General features: G+C 36.8%; 1 protein-coding gene and 1 long non-coding RNA gene across 7 annotated transcripts in view; both read left to right on the plus strand.

The window, feature by feature from the left end:
• LOC118647277 overlaps nt 1-25,024 on the plus strand; it is a 72,502-nt gene extending 47,478 nt beyond the window's left edge. Inside the window, exon 2 of the long non-coding RNA XR_004964579.1 lies at nt 19,282-25,024. This is a non-coding gene — a long non-coding RNA (uncharacterized LOC118647277). The remainder of the gene's footprint in view (nt 1-19,281) is intronic.
• The window catches only part of LOC105838764 (fasciclin-3), a 329,393-nt gene that overhangs the window by 157,104 nt on the left and 146,713 nt on the right, over nt 1-25,576 (plus strand). The window lies entirely within an intron of this gene.

Here is a 25,576-nt window from a genome sequence, read left to right on the forward strand (position 1 = left end):
TGTTGCTTCTTGTTTAGAAAATAACGTTGACGTATCCTGCAACCTCCCTCCGGCAATCGGTGATCCCGTTGGGATTTAATCCGCATCCGAGGCAGACCGGGGAATCGAAAGGATACTTGAAACTCGATTTTCGGTTTGTACCGAAGAGCAGAAACGGAATAAAGACCTCCGTGCGTTTCAACGGTGACCTTTTTCGCGAAATATCGGGGATGTATAAAAAGTACCGCGCCCGTCTGAAAGATCTCGAGATTTTCTCAAACGAACGATACGGCGAGCTTAGTCTGCCCGGTGAAACGGTGAGCTGCAATCATTTATTCATGTTAATATTTGAAATACGTTGCGCGAGCTGCGCGAAGTGCTATTCATATCTCTTGAAGCTATTAGCTGAATATTTATCAACGTAACTAAGTACGTACCATTTTTTTTTCTTATTCTATTCTACGTTTTTATTTAATTAATGCATCTCCGTAACTAGTGGTACTATCAGTGCAAACTGAGTTGTTTAATTTATTTGTAAAGATAAAAATAGAAACTTTTTACGCGATGAAATAATTATTTTGCTGCAACTATTGTGTAATTCTTTGTTTGCTATTGCACTAAACGAATTTATAATCCTGTTACGAGAGTCAGAATAACGTGGAAGTGTTTGCTCTCTTCTTCAACTATTCATCGTTCACAACGTTTTGCAGGTGGAATAGCACGTAATGTTAAAATCATTTTTTAACGTTAAATAAAACGATGAGTTAAAACAAGGGTAAAATAATTGCTCACGTTTCTATTGCGTCAGATAAGCTAATCCGTAATTTCACCAAACGAATATTTCCAAGCCGACACTGACATTCCCGTTATCATCGTCTTACTCGCAAGGGAGCTGCGTGTCATTGCCTGGGAAAATACGACAACTTTGGTCTCTGTGTAACAGCACCCGCACTTGCTTTTATCCCTATCAGGCACTGGGCGAGAGAGAAATCCGCATATAACTTCCTCGGTGTTATCGACTCCACGAAACCGAAGAGTGTATCTCGAAATAGAGATAGTCACAACCACGGCGCCAACTCGAAGGAAAATATCTATCGCCTCCCTTTACAAACTCTGTACACGCTCGAGATAAACGTAATTTGTGTGTAAAGCAACGATAAACAGATTGAAAATCTCTAACCTGGAGAATTTCTAAAACTTCCTCAATCTCGACGCCGCACACACAAGGATTCTCCAAATCGATCTCGAATTGAACCCTGTAATATCTTATTACCTTTAAAATAAAGGTATCATTGTACGTGAAAACAAACTATAAAACTATTCTAGTAAATATTTTTTTACACGCAGTTCATAATAATCATACAATGTATATCACTTTTTATACACTTCTTTTATTTTGTGTTAATTAATTGCATTTAATTGTAACAACCATTTGAATTTCCCATGGAGATGTGTATTGGTCCCTCAATCGGCAATCCTCTCCATCGATCATCGAAGCATCGATGACCATTGTACTGCTGGTAGGGCAGCCTTATTTACAGAATCCTGTCAGCACGGGCCCGGAATCCTCCACGTCCTCTCCGCCTCGTCGTCCTTCCTCTTAGAGAGACGTCAGACATACTCCGTTGACGGTGGCAGGTAATGACGTGCATCGCCTCTGTCTGCTAACTGCAGCTATAGGACTGAGATAGATAGATGAACGGATGTGGAGGAGCACCTCGTTATCGAGACACTGTAGGCGCGTTCCGTTGTTACATTCGAAGTTACATATACCTGCTGGATTCCAGAATTATATTTGAATTGTTATTTTCGTCGGGAAAATCTAGGCGAATAAATTTCTGGCGTCTAAGTTTTATTAACTTTCAGTTTACTCAGATGAAGTTTTCGTAAGTTTAGTAAGTTTTAATTAAAAGGGTACATCAACAATTGAACTCAAGTGACGTTTTAGATATTTGATGTTTATAATACTTGTCGATGCAATCTTTTTCTCAGATCCAAATACGCTTATTGATTCGTTAATAAACATACGGCCTGCTTGTGAAATTACAGTATTTGAGTTAATTTGTGATCGGAAGCAAATCGGAAAATTGAATCTTCGTATTGTAAAGAAAACAAATGCAACATATAGTTTGGATTTCGTAATAATATTGGCTTTTATATACAACAACTTATAACGTGTGACTTGAGAGCAATATTTTAACTGAAATCTACTGCTGGCTAGTGTCTGTAAGATACATATTGATATAAACGTATTTACGTAGCAACTGCACTGAAGTACAACATGGAATAGTAACAAGAAGTTCAGCAGTTACTTTCAAATATAATAATGTAGTATATACGTATCTATGTTCTCTCTCGTGTATCTTCAAACAGAGTTCCATCCTGCGTGTTCGCACGATCCTGCGACTCTTTTAAGTTTTTATATTTATTCATAGCTCCCTGTATTTTTAGTTTCGAAGCGTCCGCTCTCTCGTATTTCTACTTGCGAACAATAACACGAATTCGTCGTTCGGTTAGAGACGGGGAGTAAGGCGAGAGCAGATTTAAGTTTGAAATCCACTTGATACATGCGACGCGATACCGCAGCGCAATGCGTGGTATCATGCATATACGATCCCTTGTTTTACATCCATTTTAATGGGCTATAAGTACGTTGTTTCCACGCCGCGCGACACGCTCCGACGTGACACGTGTCTAAAGATTTTCGCATTTGCAAGCATCGCCGCGCGACGTGTGACAATGAATGGTGCCACGATGACGTTCTATTTACTTCATCTTCCGCTACTGCGTATACCGATTTACGTAAACATTTACGGATTAATATAAAAAAAAACTCCGGTGATTGATTGAGCGTATTCGTTCGGTTGAAAGATCCCTTGTGTACGTAAATCACTAGTTCTAATTATCGAATTTTGTTAATCTCTCTTCAGAAAGAGAAATAATACTAGAAATAGTTACGGATTAATGAAAGAGTTTATAGATAAGTAAATACAAATTTCGAGATAAATATACATGTATCATATTTATCTTTATTTTCAAGCTTAATTTTCGATCGCTTATAATTATATCTTAATGTTTTTATTAAAGAGGGATAGATTTAAACCAAAGAACAATTCTTTGGAAGCTCCAAACGTTTTAGTAACAATTCGTATAGTAATTACGTAAATCGCAAGCGGTACTATTGACCTTTTGTGAGTAAGCTAACATTATCCACAAGTTACCGCTCTCACTTGGAGACATCATACTCTCATCTCAGACGTACTCCTTCCGCCTTTGCCGGCAAGTAATGACGAGCATTGACGGTTCCACCACTGGTCGCAACGAAGATAGACGTACAACGGGATGGATAAGGGACGCAGGATAAGGGCGACCCTCGTTATACCGGAACAACGGACATAACCGCGATCCATCGTAGCAGAGCTATGCTTCGTATCCCCCCCCGGTCGATAAGTCAATGCGCCGACAATGCTCGTCGACAGAAAGCAGCCATCCAGCTGCAGAACGACCGTCCCCCCGATCCCCCTTTTCCTTCCACCGCGCTGTCAACCTGCCTACCCGATCTCGAAAGCCACCCCGGCGCCGAGCCCTCGCTCACAAACCCTTGTCCCCCGCGATTCGCAGTCGACTGCACCGGCCACGATGCCCATGCACCTGTATCAGCCCATATATGCACCGCTATATGCCTTCGTGGCTCCTACTTCCCCTGACGTAGAAGCGAGTCGGATCCCCCGGGGTGATCGAACCCCAACAATAGGCGTACGTTGAATGAACGTAGGACCAGGACGTCGGTCGGGGGGGCAGCATCTCGACGTTTTCCTTCTAATTTTCCGCATTTTCTGGCAACCTAATTGTTTACGTTGAGACCAAGGGTCAAGCGAACGAGTGCATTTTATGCCGAGAGAATTTCGATGGACCCACGATAGAATAAAAAAAATCGAGTTTATATTAAGATATTTATTCATTTTTCCGGTTCTTTCGTTCCTCTTTGTAAATATTTTCTCCCACGATCAGCAAATCACGATAAATTGATTGAAATAATTGTAAGAAATCACCAAATGAGAAGCGATGGTTTATTCGAATTTATTTTTCTTTATACCGATTCTATTTATACGTGATTAATAATTGTGAAAATATTTTTAATGTAACAAAGATATGGATAAATTCTAATTAATAATCGTATTAGTAATTCTCTAAGTTTATAATTTTAACACTAATAATTAACGTTAATAAAATTTAGCGGATAGTAACTAATTATGTTATAACAGAGGACATTTATATCTACTTACTGATTTGATAACTTTCATAATTCCAATTATATCATAATTTTGACTAATCGTTTTTCGTAGTTATCTGGCTCCGTAATTACTCGCAGTCGCCTTAATGTTTCTTTAAAACATAGGATTTTGTCCTAGTGAAAATTCAAGTACGTTGTTGACCAAGAGATTAAGCAGGAATTACTACGCTTATTACATTATAACATTCTCCTCAAGTAATACCCGCTAATTCGTACTTAACCTCTTACATCAAAATTCCGTAGTGGTTTACTTTTCTGCTTATATAAATTAAAAATGCGACATGTAATATAAGAGATGTAATAGCAAAATTTGCATGTTCTACTTTTCCGGATTTTTGTATTAAAACTAGAAAATCTTTTAAGATACAGTTTCTTAATATGATGTTGCTTATACAAATTTTCATTTTGAAATTACACGTTAATTACGCATGTCGGAACGCCTGACGTTTCGAAGGTATTTTAAGAACAAAAAGTATTCCGTACTCTCTCTCTCGTAAACTTTTATAAACTATTCGCGGAACGCACGTAAATAAATTAGAAATCTTCGTTCGCGCACAATATTACGGGAAACCCAATTTTCGCGTTTGATGCCGCTCTCCGAAATCGTTCAGCAAAATGTAAGTACATCGTTTCGCGAAACTCGTAAACGTTTCGAAGCGAAGCGGAACGCGAGAAAATTACACGGCGATCGCTGCAAATGGACATTTTTAGCGTGGAATACTGTCGGAACCGTTCGAGTGCCGAGTCGAGAAACGAAGGAGTAAACATCTTCTACTCGCGGCACCGTTTTTCCAGCTTCTTCAGTGAAGTGCTCCCTCCATTCGCGATCTGTTCGTTCCCACTTCGGAGGTGGATAGACAGTCGGCGGGTAGTTTGTCTGGGTTTTAAAGTTCTTCTGCGCGCCGGGCTATGCCGCCGCAGTCAAATTCTGTTTGCTTGGACAAGTGCGCGGATCGACATTCGCATTGGTACACTCGCACAAAAGCAAATTCCCGAATAGAAGCGAACATGTTTATTTTAAATTCACGCTTGCCTGTTCTCTCGAACGGATTCGATGCACGTCGGGGATTTCGTGGACTTTGGCGTAAGCCAATCTTTTGAGATCGCAATTCTGCGTAAAATTAAATGACATATAGGGATATTTTTTTATCATTATACGTCGTATGATACTGGAGGCTTTTGTAGTGTACAATTTTGTATGATATTATCGATGGTGAAACGAGTATCTAATATTTTTATTTAATAACGAGCGAGGCGTTATCTTAAAAATGTATTTTTTATATTAATATTATAGCCTGCTTTAACTTTAATCGTCTCAACTTTGTCCCTTGATCGAATTTTTATTATTATTGTCTTACGCGTTCTTCTGATACACAGGACGTACAGAATACGTTTTACATAACAGAAATTCAATTCGAACGTAATTTTAAGTTAAATCTAGATTTGATAAACGAACTTATCAAATCTACGTTTGGTAACAATAGTCGACCGTTCGGCGATTTCAGCAGCAAGGCGCTGTGTAGATCTCTAACTATACGTGCTCAAGACAGTTCAAATTTACAGCCGGTGCTATAGTTATGGAGTTATGTAACGACGGTAGAAGGACAACGGGCGTCATTGCTATTATGCGCGTAATTTCGGAAGCAGAGGCAGAATCATTTCACTATTGTACAGGTTTAATAAATCAAATTCAATAATCATTGCAAAATCACTCTATTCACTTTTTGTTCTCGATTGTGAAACTGTTTACACGAGTGCGCGACGTGTACGAATGAGATACACAGAGGAATCCAATCGAGATGTCCTGGAAAAATTCGTTTCTGAATTTATAGTGTATGGATGCAGAAAGGTCAACAACGATATAATATATGCTGCTGTAGACTCCATGAAATGGATATATCGCTTATAACGATATATGGTATATATTGAAACCTCCGTAAACTTCTGCCCAACTATTCCGCTTTATAGTTAAAACAATTTATTCGTTGAATTAATATACTTGTATTCAGGATAGGAAAATGTTTTCTCTAATAGGTCCATTATTCTCAAACACGGCACTATTACAATTCAAATCAAATTCGGGAATAATAGTTGGACAATGCTTCAGAAACACTTTATCTTAGATAATGGTTTTTCAAGTCTATATTCTAGAATGCTTTTAGCAATTTTTCTAAATTTATATTGAATTATACTCTCGCTATTGTACCTTAAATTTTCGCAATGTGCCCGGGACACCCGTTATAAGAACGTAAAGTTTCTCTAGACATTCTGTGTGGGCGTAGCACGATTCCTTCTTGGTATACGACCGAGCAGAACGGAGGTACTGCATTACGATATTCAATATCCGACGTCGTAATGGCGGTCAAAGTTCCGTTTCGTAGACCTTGCTACGGAAAATTTGCATGTATATCACGATTTAGGAGCTGAAAGACGTCACGGTGAGTAGTTACCAGATCGAAATAAACGGATAAGGAGAAAAAGAGAGTTTGCGCCATTCCGTTCGATGATACCTTAATTCAAGTTTCGATTACGTTGATTTTCGTCTTTAAATTAACGAATTAAAAGCTGATCTAATATAAACATGTTTCTTTTATAATTTTTATTGTATTTGATTATAAAGGGTATACAGAAACTTTAACGATTTATAGCACTTGCTGTTTCGTTTGTTGAAATTAATTACTTTGCTTTATTTTTATCGTGATCTTTACACGAACAATTGAATTGTATTTTCTGCAAATTTTTATAAACTGCTTCTGCTAAGAGACCATGTTCAGATTTTGTCCTCTCGTCGCAGCAGCATATGGAAATCGCGTGTACGTCTCGTGATCTCCACTATCGCGAGATAAGCTCGATTTCGTTTCCTCGCGAAACTCGTTCGCGATCTCAAGCGCAAGAACTTCGAGAGCTAGTCGACCGTGTCGAAATAGCGATGCGTTGCCATGGTGCCCGGCCTAAGATGCTCTTGTGGATTCCATTCTTTACATGTCATTCGGGCGCAAAGCGAAGGGATCAGGCGACCGGAAATGAGACGACCCGACCGAGTGCAAAAAAGACTCCCGATTCAGGTTGTATGGAAAGGGGTACGTAAAGAGCGTACCCCTTGATGTCATGGGTTTCCTTTTGGTAGGGAACGATTCCAAAGAGCCCAAAGAGCTTGAAGTAGCCCTTATTACAATCGACGCCAAAAATCTTCGCGAATATCCGAGAGGTACGTAAGCGATCGCCGCTGCGCGTCAAATTTTTTCTTTTAATTAATTAAGAAATTAGAATTTTTTTGCAAATTTATTTGAATGCGAGGAAATTGCGGAATATTAGAGGATGAAAACTATCGTTGCTTATCGTGCCCGGAGAGAATTTTCTCTTAAAATTTACCCTCAAAATCTGGTAATTGTGGGATAATGTGTGACCTCGAGGAATTTTACTATAAAATTTACTATTACTTTTAGTAAATTTTACTAAAAAGTTTAGTAAAATTCCTCGAGGTCACACATTACTCCAGAATTACCAGATTTTGAGGGTAAATTTTAAGGGAAAATTCTCTCCGTGTGTGCGACGTTAACGAATAAAAAGCACGGGAGGCGCAATTACGCGCGCAAATTATGAGCACAAGTTTCTCGTTTGCGATCGGCGCGTCTCGATAATTCGCGAAAGTTTTTCCGCGGAATAAGACAGCAGTTTTCTAGCACTACAAATGGAGCAATAATAGAGCGGCAGTTTCATCGGAACGAGTTGAAAGCACCTTCGCGTGAGGGTGCCGCGTAAACGCGGGCCTAGGAAAGCGCCTCGCTTCGTTGAAACTTTTGTGGAGTTTTGTTCTCCCCTTTTTTTTTGTCTCTCGCAGAAATTGAACTTGGAATGTACCGTTGGAACATTCTGAAATCATTTTCGGCCATCTCCACTGAACAGCTCGTGCTCTGTATGAAAATAACACGCGTATTCTATTTTGGAATATTCAAGAATCTTGGGAAGAAGTTGCAAAGTTGGTTTCTTTCTGAAATAAGACCTTTGACGAAATTACGAAATTGATCACTTGTCTGACACATTTTACTATCTTCAAGAAAAGAAAAGAAATGGCAGGAAAAAATGTTATTTTAATCAAAATAGATTTCCAGTTAAAGGTTAAAGTAGTATCTGCTAATCTCTTGTACAATTTTGCTAAACTTTTGAAATGTGATTTGGCAAAAAAAAAATTAGAATTTTTTGTGCAAACAAATGCATGTTATAGAGATTATTAATGATTTAATGACATGTTATTAATATAAATCATTTATCGTTTTAATATTATATAATTATTTTCGGTTGGCTGTTGCTTATCTCTTTGCTTTAATCGAGTCGTATATCAATCGAGTATATCTATATCTCGATTCGAGCTATCTACTCGACGATGATATAAGCGGGAAATGAGAATCTTCAGCGACAACTTTATCGTTAAGCACTCACAAGCATTATACGCGAGGGACATGCCTTATCACTTCTCCGATTCTCTTACGGTCCAATTTACCCCCCTTCCCCCCCCCCCGAGTTTCTCCACTCGATTTTCGTAATAGCGTTTCTTCCCGAACTGATGGCAGAGAAATCGCTCGATACGCTTATATCTTGCGCGAAATTATTCGCCGTTATCGCCGTTCTTCCTCGCGCGAGATAGAGAGACGGGCTCGTCGCTTTACGTCTCACATCACCCTTCCCATTATTCCCGGTTCTTCCGAATGCTCGGACGGAAACGAAACATTTCTCTCGGCGTTATATCGCGCGCGAGAGAGGCACGCAATCGGCGGGATGAGTTTCAGGCTCCGCATTTATCAACACACCCGTGTAGCGCCACTTGCTAACCTTCAGTTCGCGAGGCGGCGCGGCGGACATAAATTCATTTTTCCTCGAACGTTCCCCGAAGTGCGTGGCCGCTCTCTGTTAAACGATGCATTCGTCGATACACGAAACACTGGTCGTAACGCGAGACGGATGAAATCTACCCTGAAATCGTTCCCTGGTGAGCGATATCTCCCATCCCGAGCCGTTCTACACTTTCCTCTCCATTTCCCATCCAATTTAAATAGAAAGTTGTCGCGACGCGAACATTCTTTCTGTCGCTTCTAAAGTTCTCGCGATGGAAGGCGTACGATGCGCCGCCACCGGCGAGTAGAGGCCGAGTATCTCTTATCAACGTGCGACTATTGATAAGCGAAACTCCAGCGTCACGATCGATAATCGAGCGTACTTTCTTTCTTGTCGGAATTATTACAGAAAATTTATGTTTACAATTGCGGTCGAAACTTGACGAAACTTGATATAAAAATCTTAGTTGCGTGGGTCTGTGAAACTGGCAGAAAATAATTAGAGTTCTAGTAGCACTTTCTATAGTTATCGGGTTTTTTTATAAAAATAAAAGAGAGTTCGGCAATTCTCGTATGAAAAAAATAAAAGTAAGGAAATGTGTCTTCAAAACAATTTTTATAAAGAAATTGTGAACTATGGAAAGTACTACTAGAACTCTAATTAATTTTTTTATATTAACAGAATGTCGTGCCAGCTTTATAGATCATAGTTGCGTCGCTTTTTTTTTTTAATTAATTGACTCTTAAAACTGATAATTATTGTTTATTCTTTTTTTTTTTTCATTTATTCTTTGCTTTTTTTTCAATAAAATGCAACGAAGATCTGTACTAAACGAGCCATTTTCCCGCACTGCAAGTCCAAGTGTGTAAAAAATGCCTCATTCGTATGCATGATTTAGTTTTCCGCATAAAAATAACAGCAAACACGGTTAAATATGTAAATTTATATTTTATGCAGCACAATATTTATTATTTTTATACAGTAAACTAAATCATACATACGGGTGAGACAGTTTTTACAGACTTATTTATTTTAGAATGCGGTTGTTTTAAATTATTGATTTAAGGTTTTGTCTTACTCTGTCGATATTTTCTTAATCTAGTGGGATAAATGCATTAGATAAGTAAATCGAAATTGGACGGACGATATTAATTCCAACGACAGTCCAGCGCTGTCTTCGTTATCGGACACTAGCGTAGATAGTTAGATACGTCGGGCGCTAATAGTTAAGGCAAACTACTTCCTTCAATTATTGGTTTCTACGTGCTGGTTAGACTGTGGAATCGAATCGGCGGTTCCCTCCTAGGATGCAATAATCACTTGTACCACTTGAGTATCGGACGGATATAATCGTAAATAATGGTAGACAATTTTGTGTTACTCATATGTTTATATTAACAAAATCAATTTCCTCTTAAAAAACATTTATAAACCAGGAAATAAAAATATGGAGGTTTTATTTTTTTGAGTGTATCTAGATTATTATTTATTTAAAAAACAAGTTTTATCCATATTTGGCATTGAAGTTTATAATACATTTAAATTAGTTTAATTGCAATGCAATTATAATAAATAAAATTAATTTGGGGCAGAAGAAACACGAAATAAATCAGTTTTATATACTCATCTCTAACATATTTTCCCAAGTTTAAAACTAAAAATAGATAGACGTGCGATGATAAATTTTTTATTTTTTAATTTAAATTTAAAATAATAACTTAATGTCAAATCAGCCAGGCTAGCTGTCGAGCACGACGAGCGTTTTATACGTTTCCAGTCCACGATTCCATTATCCGATGAAAAATTACTCCACCGTCACATATATCCGAGATATTTTATTTTCGCTCGTAACAATTGCAATTTCGTATCGAGAGAATATCGAATAGTGAAAGCTGGCATTAAGCACGACGCTGGAATTTGATGCCGATTTTCTATAGTTTCTTCTGCGCAGGTACATTCCGACGATGTGAAATTTTTGTTAAAATCCGACAAAATCCGTAAATTAAAAAATTGGAGAAAATATATATATTCTTTTACATTTATACCATAAAAGAAAAAAAACTAACTTTATTTAATTTTATTTAACTTTATTTTTCAAGAAAATATAATTTAAATAAATATTTTTAGTCTATCTGATTTTTGCCAAAATATGATATAACAACTTTTCGTAATTGTAATTAAAAAGAAGAAAAATTAATTACAGTTATTTTACAATAATTTTTTCCTTATTTTGTTTGTTTTCTGTAGCAGTTGATGTCAATTTTACTTTGACTTTTATGTGTAAAAAAACATTGGTTGAATAATAAAAAATGAAAGTTAGAAAAAAGTTATCTCTAAACTTCACGTCAGAAATGGAATATTATGTATCTTTTTATAAAAAAGAAATTATTCTTATATAAAATCAGTGGTTTTCATCAATAATGAATTCTCTGTTTTTCATAGTCAGTTTTCATATCTAATATTTTCATCTCAGTTGCTCAAAATCATGCTCTGACGAAAGTTTCGCTTATTTCTTTCTTCAATGTGTACTTTATAGTACACACATCGTAACCGGTCGCATTTGCACGAGTCGCACGTGTCTGGATGGCGAATGCCGTTTCTCACTACTTGCAACGCGCTTCACACTCTGAGACGAGGGGGAGAGTGTGGGTCCGCACTTGTGGCAGGATACATGAGAACACGCCGGGGGGTTACGAAAATCTGAGGATATTAAATATTTGAGATTTAATACTTCCAACGGCGCCGCATACGTAAGCGTAGGATAGACAGCGAGGGGAATAGCTGAAAACTCGCTTTTCCGATTTCACGAAAATGCGGTCGTGTGTTTGTCGAGCGGCGCACATCGGATAGCATTTGAATCGCGTTCGCGGACTCTGGAAATACCGATCGATACTACATTTACGAAAATATTTAACTGAGAGATTTTCCACTAAAGATACCGTATTACCGTGTAAAAGAATTGTTTCCGATAAAACATTGTGTTGCGTGTTTACGTTTTGTTCCCGACGGATTCTCTCTCGCGTCCGTATTATATTTGTTCACCGGCTTTCCATACGAAATATGTAGTCGTGTTTGCAGGTGGTATTTTACTAAAATTATTATTCTTGGTTTCTGACATTTTTGATAATTTGCGAAAGTTGTTTCTATATAAAAATAAGTTTTAGAAATAAAAAAGTCTTTAATATACATATAGTATAAATTCTATAAGTTTGAATAAAGACACAAGGTATTTTTTTTATTTACGATTCTCTTTTTATATCTTTTAAATGCTTTTCATTTATCTAATAAAAGGACCGGAGCAGAAATTATTACCAAAACCGTAAAAAACTTTTTCTATTATTTCTAATTTAAGACAGTCGCTTGTAGTACAATTTAAAATTTATATTTGAATAAAAAAAGTGAAAGAATTGGAGAAAAAGATAAAATTATAACGATATTTTTATTTACTGGTGTATGCTTGTGATAATAAAACGTCCCCGAGAAAAAGTGCCTCTTCTTTACCGCGCGTTCTTGTATTTCGCTCAACGTAGACATTTTCATAAAACGTTTTATCCGCTCCGCATAGCTATAGGGAGTCTAGTACCACCAACGTCCGTTGCATCGCAAATGATAAGAACGCAACTTAAATACAACATTTTGGAAGATAATACGAGAGAGGAGCTTTCTGCTGTGGGACCATTATCTTAAAGCGGAGCAGTATGCATAACAGTTCCTGTATTATCGCCTATCTGCGTAGTTCAGTAAAATCGATGTCCCTCAATTCCCCAGTTTGGGATTCTGACGATATCGTCTGGTGTATGTGTGCGAACAGACTTGTGTCTATAGACATATGTGAAATAAAAGCAAATAAAGACAATTCCTCCCGGTTATTTTCGATGATTTATATTTGCTCAAGTTTAATTAATAAAAAACTGGCTTAAGCGAGATCCAGACGCGTTAATAATTGATTGAATTTAAAAGACTGTCATTGAACGCCTAATATGAATTAAGTAAATCTACGAGAAAAACATTTGACTTAACGAGGAAGAAAATAATAAAGATATTTGAAGAAATTGACTTTAATCTGAATTTTTTAATCAATATTAAATTTGAAGTCTCTTAATGCACCATGAAAAGTACAAATAATGTAACGCAAAATTATGATATAGGCATTAACGGGAATGAGCTGTCAATAATCTTATAGATAAGAGTACTTCTACGTGACATGATACTCCATTATGTTTGCTATATAAACGAGCAATATCGCCGCCATTTCCGGCACACCTGCGTACCACTCTACCGAGAACGGCCGACGCGACATGACAAACCTCGCGAACTCACGCCATAAGATCCGGAGTTGCTTGAGAGGAAAAGTTCACTCGCTTTATGCCCAGTGGACAATTTGATGAACATTGAAGCGCGCTTTTCGGAGCTCCGCGACGATGGGGAAATGGTTGATAATACGAACGATCTTGGAAACGGAATATGGGCGACGGTATAAGTTCCCGGGCATCAGCTCGAATTACACGATGTCACGATTTCTCGTCGGCGAACGTCATCGCGCTGTGCACGAGGGGTCGGGTGAATTATTCACCGGCATGTCATCTGACAAAAGCACCCCGAGGTACCGCGCGGAATGCGACTTAAGGCCCGTGTCCGTGAAGCACGCGCCCGGAATAATATCCCGCCTCATTCGCCTGACCAACCGACAACGGGATCCTCACGGGATCGTGGAGAGGAGGACGCTTTCGGGATGCTCGAGAGGGATTCATTTTCCGAGGAATAATTTTCAGCATCGCTTTTCGATCGTGTAATAGCGTTCATAACGGCAATCTAAGTTTGTAACTATATTGAACCTTTTTGGGGTCATTTTTTTAATCACGATGTTTGCTCGAGTAACATGGCACTGATATGTCAATTTATATAAAATGCCTTGTCAAGGCATATAAACGAAATGACGTAACTGGAGCAGATAAGTGACATGTGAACGCATTAACGTCCCGAACAAAACGTGTTACTGCCGTTATTTTTCGCTCGTAAAAATGATAAGAACGTCGTGAATGTTGCGTAACGACGGATATTACCCGCATCCGCAGCATTACGAATGGCGGCCTACGGCCACTGCGGGGGGGAGGGGGGCACTCATAAATCTACCGTGCGAGGCCTAATCGAGCGAAATATACCCAAACTGTTGGCATCCCGGCGCTCGTTAACCTTTGCTGCGACGGCGATGCATCTAAAGTTCATGTCCCCGGTTGGATCCTACTGTTCCGGCAAGCGCGTCAAACGGGGACAAGCTGGACTTTATTACGTGTCACCGGCATGCTGCCGTAGTAAAGGATATTGCAGGGAACGCTGGGGTATTGTGTAGAGAATAAACAGTCCAATAACGCGCCCCTTAAGACGAGCTGGACTACATTATTGTATGGAAAACTAACATTTATGAAATAACAGTTTTAATAATCCTCTTGTGACTTAGCTTTCATGAAAATCAGAGAACCGTTACATTAATTCGAAATGTACACGTGGAATTTCCGAAAGATGTGAAAAGCCATTTTTTATATAGAGAAAAAGGTGGTAATATCGCCAGTGCGGATAATATGGCCACCCATATTATCTCCGTTATTAGCTGACGAATTCTAGTAATTATTTATGATATCATTTGTTTAGTAGCCTACTGTTATATAATAATGCTAATATGACAAAACACAACAGTCAACATTTGTTATAAGACATTTTTACTTTTAAGAATTTTGAAAATTTTTTAAGGTACATTTTAATATTTAATTAAACATACTTCCTCATTCTTTTTAAACTTAACTGCATTATCACCCAAATGTATATACTTTCTTATTATTTAACTCCTTATTCGGCTGTATATATTTCGAGTTATACAAAATTAAACGATGATATAGGATGTTGTTAATATGGCCATCTAAGTGTGCTAGTAAGATTTCTTCGAGTTAACGTTCTCAAAGGCTATTAATTTAATACTGTTTAAAAGCTGTAAATTTAAATTTGTTAATTTTTTTAAATCCTTTATATGAATAAGGTTCTTTAGATTTAAGGTTATTTTTATTTAACTTCCATTAAATGTAAATAAAAATCTCCTGTTTTGATTTATAACAACTTATTTTACATAAATATATGTTTTCTAACAAAATACTGTGACTTTTTTAAACAAAACCAATTTTTTACATTTATTTTTGTGGTGGCATTACCAGACATATTACCACCTTCTTCTCTATTCTTTTAAAGAACGGTGTATGTAATTTTAATTTGAAACATTTGTGAATTTTTATGGATACTATTATACCTGCATTCAGAACAATCGATTTTATTTTACATAGACTTGATAACGGATCGTTCGTTATTGGGGAAAACAATTCTACGAAACAATGCCGTCGGAAGGTATCTGTCGAGACTTTTGGGTCCCCTTTCAATGAAATCCAAGCATTCTTGATTCCGCGACGAGACAGCTCAGAGGCGGGCAGAGATTAACCGAAAGTTTCACCACGATGTCCCGTAAACATTCAACATTGTTCTCGCAAAAGCGCGAAGTTATGCCGGAGACGCGGATGAACTGTGTATGTCGTCGACGTCCCAGAAATTTCTCGAGCTCGCATTCAACGAGCGATCTCATCTCGTCACGTCTCCCCGTGGCGGCCGTGGCGACGTTTACATACCCTCGCTCTACTTTCTTCCAGCAAGCTCTCGAAAAGTGAACTCTCTCTCTCTCTCTCTCTCTCTCTCTCTCTCTCTCTCTCTCTCTCTCTCTCTCTCTCTCTCTCTCTCTCTCTCTCTCTTTCTCTCTCTCTTTGCCACGATCGCGTCAACGAATTTTATTGCTCCTTCGCGATGATAGTCGAATATAACCCCACGTTTTCCTTCTGCCGGCACCTCATATTTCATTCGCCTATCAACCCTCCGGTCGGACCCGATTTCTCGGCACGAAATCACGAAATCCCACTGCGCGCTTTCCTACCGGCGCGGAATAAAACGCGTTCCGTTCTCGCGGGGACGCGAAGTCCACGAAATCCAGTTGTCACGCGCCGCTCGATCCGCATTTGATCCACGGCCCGGTTGCGCCGAATTGCTTTGGCTTTTCGTGCCAACGTTTCGTCCATGTCGAGTCCATCCCCTGCGACACTTACCGTGCCAAGGATCTTGAACTACGCTGAAAATATTGTGAGAACAACTCGATAAGTAACGCTTTCTATATCTTGAACGATTATAAATTGAATAATTATGTAATACATTTCGATATCAGGATTAAAAAAAAATTTCTTTCGGAGAAACGAATACTTTTCTTTTACAGGAAAATATTTAAATACAAATTTACAAAGAGACAGCTACATGTAAAACAATACTCTGTTACTTCCCGTGACATAATTACTTGAAAAGATAAAGAGAAAGGTGAAAGACACTCTCGTATCTTAATTTTCAGCCACGTGCGCAGTCACGCGGAAGACATTTGCGCACGTGCGTACGCGTGCCGCATGGTTTCCCACGCACGTGTGCATGCTGCAATTACGCAATTCCAGCGAGTTATGCGAGGCGCGTGGCCGATTCTCTAATCCCCGTTATTGCTCTTTTTCGCGTTCCCTACATATTCCATTTTCTCACCTTCTCGGCGACGGCACCTCGGACGGGATACAAGCCTGAACGGAGAGACGACACTCGCTGAAAAAGGACAAAATCGAAAAGTGGACGAGAAGACGAGACGAGAGCCGAGAGATCACGAAAAGTCTTGCAATATCGCGACGCCTCGTTTATCCCGAGTTGGAAAAGCGTAAAATCTTCGGTTTCTTGAAAATGTTCCACCACAATTCTCACTGTTTCCGTCATAAAAATGCAAGGGTGGCATCCTCTCCTAACGACGACGTATCTAATTTTGCACTTTATATTCTGACTGACGTAACTTTACTTTGGTAATTTTAGTTTTCGTACGGGACGCCTCGTCCGACATCTGTATTTTATATTCTACCGAGAGAAACACGTAACATAACTCTCGGTTTCCTTCCTTGAATATTTCACGAAATAAGACTTTATTGTTCAACTTCGGAGAGCTATTTTTACGCTCGCTATCGTTCGTCGAGAACGATTTTGCCAACTCGATTAATCGATCGTTAACCGATCTGTTCTGCAATTTCGAATACGTTTGAGATACGACGATCGATAAAACGTCAAAGGCGTATCGCTAATAGGACGAAGGTCGCGTATTTAATTAAGCAGTCGAAATGCAGCCGCTTGCTCGCATGAATATGTATCCTAGAAATGTAGTTAGAATGTGTTTGTCTGTTTCGCCGTCGTATTCGTCTGCCTTTCATCTAATTTCAATTCCCTTGTAAATCCTATCATTCTTCTCTCGCTTATCGCTTTCCGAACTCCAAATATAACAGATGTATTGTATCTTTTACAAAAGAAAAATGACAAATTATTTATATAATGACGGAACGATATATGAAAATTAAAATGTGTGAATTGCATATTTTTTCTTTATAAATATTTTTTTAAGTAGTAAATATTCTTTTAAGAGTAATAATACAATAATATAATCCATGATCTCTTATTTCTTTTCCTAAACAAAATCGTAAATTTCATCTTTAATTTAATCATATAAACCTTTTATCTCCTAAATCCTCGCTGAAATAGTATTATTGTTTTAACAATGAACACATTATGACCGTGAAATGGCAAGCGGATTTATATAACAAATAATTTTCGTGAGTTTACGATTTGTTAGCATTATGAATATAATAATTGCCATGATATTATATTAATAAAGTTCTCTTTCTCTCTCCTTCATCTCTGTCTCTTTCTCTTTGATGATAATTTAGGTATTTGCATTCAATTTTCATCTTGCAATTAATATGTTATTATCATGGTCATTAATCTTCTGATCTAATTTACGTAAGCATTACAAACTATATAAATGTTTGCTATTAAAGACAACTAAACGTAAATATAATGTGTACGTTAAGTATTTTTTATGAATCTTTATCTTTTATTAATTTATCGCTTATTGCGTACGTATCTGTAATTAATATTGTTTAAATTTTGTGTAATACAATGCGTTTTTCTTATTCTCCATTTCCTGAAATTGCATGTATTTAATAGTTGAAATATTAGATAAATTTAATGAATAAATCGAATTCGAAACTGTGTCGAAAGAGAAAACTTGGATATTACTCGGTTCACATTTTACGAGTGTTTGCGCGAGCCTAGTGTTCGCGTTATTAGTTGCCCGAGTGCGTCGATATTTATCAAGGTTCCCCCGCGGCGCCATCAACTTTTGTAACCAATCGAGAAAAAGACGCGAACTCGGCTAAGCACCAGGCGGAAGAAAAGTCGTTCTGGTTAAATATAAACCCCCCCCCCCCCCCGAGACCAATAATTGGGGCGGACTACTTTTCGCGGCGCGCGCGGATATTATGGCAACAAGATCGAAGTGACGACGATTGAAACGACGCGTCGGTGGACTTCGAAGATAGGAGAGCTCACTGAACCAACAAATTATCTTCTTGGCGAAGCTACCACGAGAAGCGCTTTTTTGCAGGCCAAAGAGTCTTTTTCACGTCACTGCGCTCCTTATTCCTCACCGCTTTCGTTACCTCTTACCTCTTAGCTCGCTCGATTCCTTCCGGTGCATCGCCTATAGATTGTTCGCACATGAACACATTATAATAGTATAACTGACAGCCCTTTCATGCCTCACAAGTCTATTATGCAGCAACTGCGATAAACGCAATACGATCGTTAACAATGTTCGACCGTATCGGTTTAGTAAGATATTCTGACTTATACATATATACATATTCGAGAAAGAAATTAAAAAATTAATGATTAAATAGATGACCCAGGAAAATGATTATTTTTGACGATTATTGTTGGATAAATACTAAATTATATTATATTAACGATATTATGTATCCTATTTACATTATTTATAAAATGACATTTTTCGATTGATATTTAAGAATTATATATACAAAATTAAGCAGAGAGATTATTTTCAAAATTACGAGTGTCATTATTCTGGCGCCGATTGAAAGTAGGACATTCACCTTCGATTGCATGGTATTCATTATTCTCTCATCTAGATAAAAATGGTGAACGGATAATTCAGCGAAACACCATGCGAACGTTTCCTCCAATATCGCTCTAACGTATGATTTCTCTTTTCTTTGTTCCAGGTGAGTGTCATCGGTGCGCCGTCCAATCGCATATACGATTCACCGGTATGGCTCAGCGGCTCGAGAAAAGAACACGTACACCGCGACGTGTAATTTCGCCGACCGTGTCTTTTGCACGAACTATTCGAGGTCGATTGCCGCAATCGACATGGCATAGTACCTAACAGTTGTGCCGCCGTGCAAGTTCCGACGACGGGAAACACTTCCCGTCACGGGCTCAGCTAATCGTCACAATCAAGTATGTACCTCGAAACGTGTAGGTGCACGATACATAGAACGTACTTCTTCCGTTAATGTCAAACATTGGTATGGAAAGGTATTCGTATTATTGATGTCGAATGTATTAAGACACGAGAACGCTTTAAATTCATGAAGTAATTTTGAAGTAAATGGAACTGTAACAGAAGTTACCTGTACTATATTAATGCATACGCGATTGCTTTTAAAAGGGGAAACAAAAAATTAAATAATTTTAATCGCGTGCACAGAAAATACTTTGGAACTAAAATGTAATAACGACAAGACACGTACTTGTTACCTTATACGCGCAAAGATCTTATAGATTTCGCGAGCTACCCTCGTGAGTCCATTTCTATTATTGCGCCAGTCCGAATTTTATGCTCTGACAAAGATCAAAGAATTCGTAGGAGGTATGGGACAATGAAGCGAGGCTATGAAATTCCGAATCGACGCCCCAATCTCAATTGACAAACGTATTTGTTCTGGCGGAACTTACTCTTCGAACTGACGACGACGACGTGCCTGAGTTACTTACGATGATCCTCTCTGACAAAAGCATTCCGCAAGTTATCGATCGACCTCGCGGAGTCAGTTAGCTAAGATTAATTCGGCAAAGCCCGTGTGAGACTGCTTAGCTGCTACTTAACTTTGTGTTTGCAGTTCTGGAAGTTCTCTTAATGTGTATTATGCGTGACTCGCTCTTGTTGTGCGTAATTAAATTCAAGATGCTCCTATCTAGAGCTGACGTGGAAATGTTTCGTTAACATGTATGAATTTAAGCGAGGAATAAAACGATCCTAATTCATGCATTCCGGTACAGTTTGCAAATGGTTCCGGTACAGGTTGCAAGCTGGAAATTTAACATTTCGATAAATATTAACGTTGATTACATTTTAAGTATCGTATATTTGAATTAACAAATTGGGATTTGATTTTCTCTATAATACTGTATTAAAAAATATATATAATTATGGGATTATTTACAGTTTAAAATCCATAGAGTTGAAAAGAACGAATCCGTTTAAATGTGTATATAAATATTTGATTTTTTTTTTTTTTTTTTAATTAAAAAGGAATAAGTTAACATGTTTTTTTTCGCGATAAGATAAATAATCTTTTTGGTTTGTGATCAACGAATATTTTAAACAATTCGTGGGATTATCCGGGAGCAATGAGAATTTACTGTCGGAGCAGCTTATGTTTTTACATGAATTATTACGTTGAGATAAAATAGATAAGCGCGGCTGCTAGAGAGGAGATATCGAATCCCCCGAACGACACGTTCCAGCAATCCATCTTCATCGCTTGGCGATTCCGGCATAAGCTGTTGCACGATCGCAGTGACTATCAGTCATTGATTTCTGTTTTGCGTGAGAATATATTATATATTTTCTATATACTAGTAGTGTATTGCCATAAAATCTATTATATTAAAACACACATGTAGACTTAATTAGAATGATTTTTAACGTATAAGCTTTAATATTACAAGCTACTTTAATAATGATTATTAATTTTTATCTTAAATAACTTAATAAAATAAACAATGCAAATGTCATTATATTATGCTAATAGTAACGAGAAATTTTATTCTTAATGTGAGAACTGCTTACTGTTATCTTGAACTTGATAAATTTTGAACAAGTTGTTAAACTTACAACTTTTAGAATTTTAAATAGAAAGTAGAATTTAGAAACACATTAATAGATTTTTGGTACTTTATTACACAAAAAGCGTCTTATAAATTTCATTTTGTTAATAAATTTTAACAAAATTTTTCAACAATATTTATTATATTTAAATTTTATATCTCTACCTTTCAATAATGTAATGTTTGGAATTTTCAAAACCATTAGCGGACAAAAAAATCAGTAATCTGTATATCCATTAACGTTTGCATCATATACAAAAAGTAAATCCGATCGTACGCACGAGTGAAGCGGAAGCGTTCGTTTTCTGATACAACTCCGGTCGATTGGAAATCCTCGAATCTATTGGTCGGAAAAGCATAAAACAGTTGACTGCTACCAATAATGCAAGAAAAGCATTGTTTAGATTATACGTTAAATTTGATTACTCAATTAAATATTTGTTATATATATATATATTCTAAAAACCATTTTTCCAATGTTCTAATAATATCTCTCATATACTTTCTCTCGATATTTATTAACATTTTTATTAGATTTTTCTTTAGGAATGGAATTTATACTTTTATACTTAAAAAAATCTTGAGTAACTCTGTAAATTTTTAGAGCTCTTAGGTAATAATGACAAGTCCGAATTTAACTTGAAAAATTAATTTTAAACTTTGAAGAGTTTCAAAGAATTTACTTCATTTATTACAGGAATTTAAAAATTTTGTATAAAATATTCAGTAAAAAGTATATCTTAGAGACTTAAAAGTGAAGTGGTAAAACAACCCCAATAATAGTAAAACCTCGTTTACAATAAATCGTTATTCGTAAGAAATTTAAGCAATCATGTTTGTTTATTCGTTTCTAAGATCAACTGTGATTGACTAGATTTCTTACAACCAACGGCTAACGACTCATTGTAAACGAGACATATTAGAATAAATGTTTTGTTTATTTAATTAACTAGAATGAATTCTATACATATAAATATTAAGATAATATAGATCGATATGTGAAAATACAATTAAAGACAAGCCATATTCAAGTTTATGAGATTGAAAAAGTATATAAAATTACACAAAAAATATTAATGCGAAAATAACCTAATCTACCCTACCAGAATACATTCTGGATTGCTGCATTATGAATTTAATTAAACAGCTTGAAATAGATCAAAGTTTATTTTAAGTTTTACGAAATAGGATAGTCAAAGGGAAAACGTATCATTATATATAACACATCTTTACTCAAATAAATATACTAACAATAAGCTTTTATTCAAAATAACAGATGAGATTATTGCGCGCTTAAATATTTTGTCTTATCATTTCTGTTGTAAATACGTGATCAAATTTCTAGAGAACCAACTATAAGAATTATTTTATATATGAGACATTAGCTTTATTTATTAAATGCATTCGCGTTATATTGTTAGCCAACAATGAACTGAAGAGACATTGAGAGTAGACACAGACCACACTTTATTATTTAATTCTTCATATTTAATTTCACGGTTGCGCGGAAATACCTTCGTCATGCTTTGTAGAAATGCTTGTCGAAAAGTTAAAAAATGAGGGAGCTTGCTTTGTTTCGCTTTGAATTCACTATTTTGCTCATTTTTTTGAGACGCTATTCATTGACGCGGCAAGTAGAATAAGCAAAATTTTAATACCGGCTCTTGTTTCTCAAATAACAAGCGTACAATATTCTCTAGAAATATTGCGTTAATTACAAAAATATATAAAACACTAAAGTAAATATCTATTGTTAATAAATGGCATTATCGGATTAATTAGAATAAATTGGATAATACAGTGATTTTTAATAATTGTTTTATTTTATTTATTTATATTAGTTTCCTTTTCATATATAAATTGTAAATGATTAATATAAGTATTTTAACACAAAAGTCTCTCTGTTATTTGAAATGACCTCATTGACTCGGCAATGTGGTCGAAATGCTTTTGCATAAAATAATCCGCGATGAAACAGCATGGAGTAGGATTTTGAACAAATTAACTGTAAAGTCTTGATTAAAGCTACTTTATAATCCAGGTAGAATGGCAACGATAGTCAGAGAAAGTTGCAGGTAATTGGCGTTAACTTCGAATTAGCCATAAGATTAGCCGCGGACGTGCCATCGCGGCATCTCATTCGACTGCTTCCCTTCGGCTAATCCTGAGAAATCGTAACGATTAAACGTAATTAGAAACCGATAAATGGCCTGCTCGTGCGAGCAACCGGTGTCAGTACAGCGCGAGAAATTGGTTTAATCTCACGATACCGTAAGAGTGTCATTTTGCGAGAATTAGCATATCATACGCACTTATGGCTTTCAATCGGCAGCAATTGCACGCGTAGACAATATTAAACTCAATATGAAATTAGCTTAATATCTCGCATTCGACGGAAACTTATTTGAATAATCAAAAAACTTACTTGAACTTAAAAGCGGTACTGAAAATTATTGCAGTTACAAATTAAAAAAAAATTAGAATAACACTTTTTTAGCAAATTTTATATAAATCGCAATTTTTATCTTTACACTGTAAAAACAAATGTGTGTAAAACATGCGTTAAAGTATGTTAAAATGTGTCTCTACTTTTAACACACAAAATTGGCATGTTAAAATTGAAAAGCGTGTTAAAAGAATTTGTTTTTAATAACAAAGTGTGCTCTAATGGCACATTATTTCATAGATGTGTCAATTTAACATGCTAATTTTATGTGTTAAAAGTGGAGAGATATTTTATCATGCTTTAACGCATGTTTCATACATACATGTTTTGGCTAATGTAGTACTTAGCGCGTTCGATAGCTGCATAGCAATGCAATTTCCATTAAAATAAAATTTGTTCGAACAGAAAAATAAGCATTGTTATTAATTGATATTAATACAGCTCAATTTGCTTAAAGTTTTTGCTTAAACCGTGAATTACTACTTTATAATTATAATAGCTATATTAAATTTTCACTAATTAAATTTCAAACTCATCAAACTATCTATATGCGAGATGTAAAGTGCGCGATTAATAATAACGCGCAATGTATTACGTGACATATTATAATAACGTATTATCTACGTTGCATCATATTATATCTCGCATTATATTATAATTTCAATGAAAATTCTACATGGGATTCACACAGAAGCCATTAATAATAAAGAAGCAATAAATATGCACATTTCATTTTTATATTACTGTCGTATATAAAGTGATAGATGCATTAGGCATTGATGTATTTAGGTTCGTAAAAGTAGTCAGAAAATGATGAGCCGCTCTCTTATCGTTGGAGTCTACTGGTAGAGAGCGACGTTAAACCGTAGACGCGTATGTAAGATCTCAAATCCTCCGGGCAAATAAGCGGCGCCAATGAAACTTTGCTAGTTTTGGGTCAGCCGTGTTCCTAAAATTGCCCCCCGTCAACCGATAAACTTTGTGAGAACGAGGAAAGTCAAGTCTTGGCCAAGAAATAAAGGGACATCGATGGTAGAACTCGGGGGAAAAACAGAGGAGAGAGAGCAAACTTCTTTCTTCTTATTGCAACTTTTCGATTTTCATATCTTCAAACTCTTACGGCGAGGTGCGATGATATCGTCTTATCGTCTCAATGAGAGCGTTGAGATACCTCGTATTTATCTGAAAGGACCAAAAATGAAATATCCAAACGCGTTAAAACGAATTAACATAAATTTTAGTAAAAGTTTCACATTATTGCTCTTTTATTTGATCTTATAAAATTCAGATTTTAATTCTATGCCAAACATAAAATTCTTTTGGTCTAATGTTAATTTTGATTGAATGGATAAGATAATAAGAGCAACAAATGTCCGAATACTCTTTGTGTTTATCAAAAGAAGAAAGATTAAATTATGTGCACACGTAGAGATATTCATTTGTTGAAAGTGCCAGCTTAATTAAATGTAAATTTGTATTGTGGGTATACATACGTGTTTAAAAAGCGCGTAAAAACGTCAGGGTATATAAAAACAGCAGGATTTCCTTCGTGTCCTGTCCCCGTCCGATTGAACGTATAATCGGGACGCGTAAAGTGCTTACAATTTGTAAAGGTTGAAAGGTAAGTGGTTGGGGGTAAGAGGATTTCATGGAGCGGGCAAAATATTCAGAGCGGGGAAGATTTATCACGAATACACAACGATCTTGTGCCAGTCGTAGACGTATGCTGGCGACTCCGCACTGCTGTTATCCCGTCGGTTTAAATCTCCGCGCACCTATCTCACTCTCCGCCGTGTTCGAGTTAAATCCGCGGATCGTACGTCATTCCGGTGGATGTGCGAATCTATATCGTCGTGAAGTGCTTTCCGACTTGTCGATGCGGCGAGAGGTTTGATATGAAAGCCATCGCGAGCTAGTCGAAGAATAATAATCGAATGAGTAACGAAAAATTTTCACGT

Source organism: Monomorium pharaonis, chromosome 9 (genome assembly GCF_013373865.1).
Source record: "Monomorium pharaonis isolate MP-MQ-018 chromosome 9, ASM1337386v2, whole genome shotgun sequence".
NCBI classification, from domain to species: Eukaryota; Metazoa; Arthropoda; class Insecta; order Hymenoptera; family Formicidae; genus Monomorium; species Monomorium pharaonis.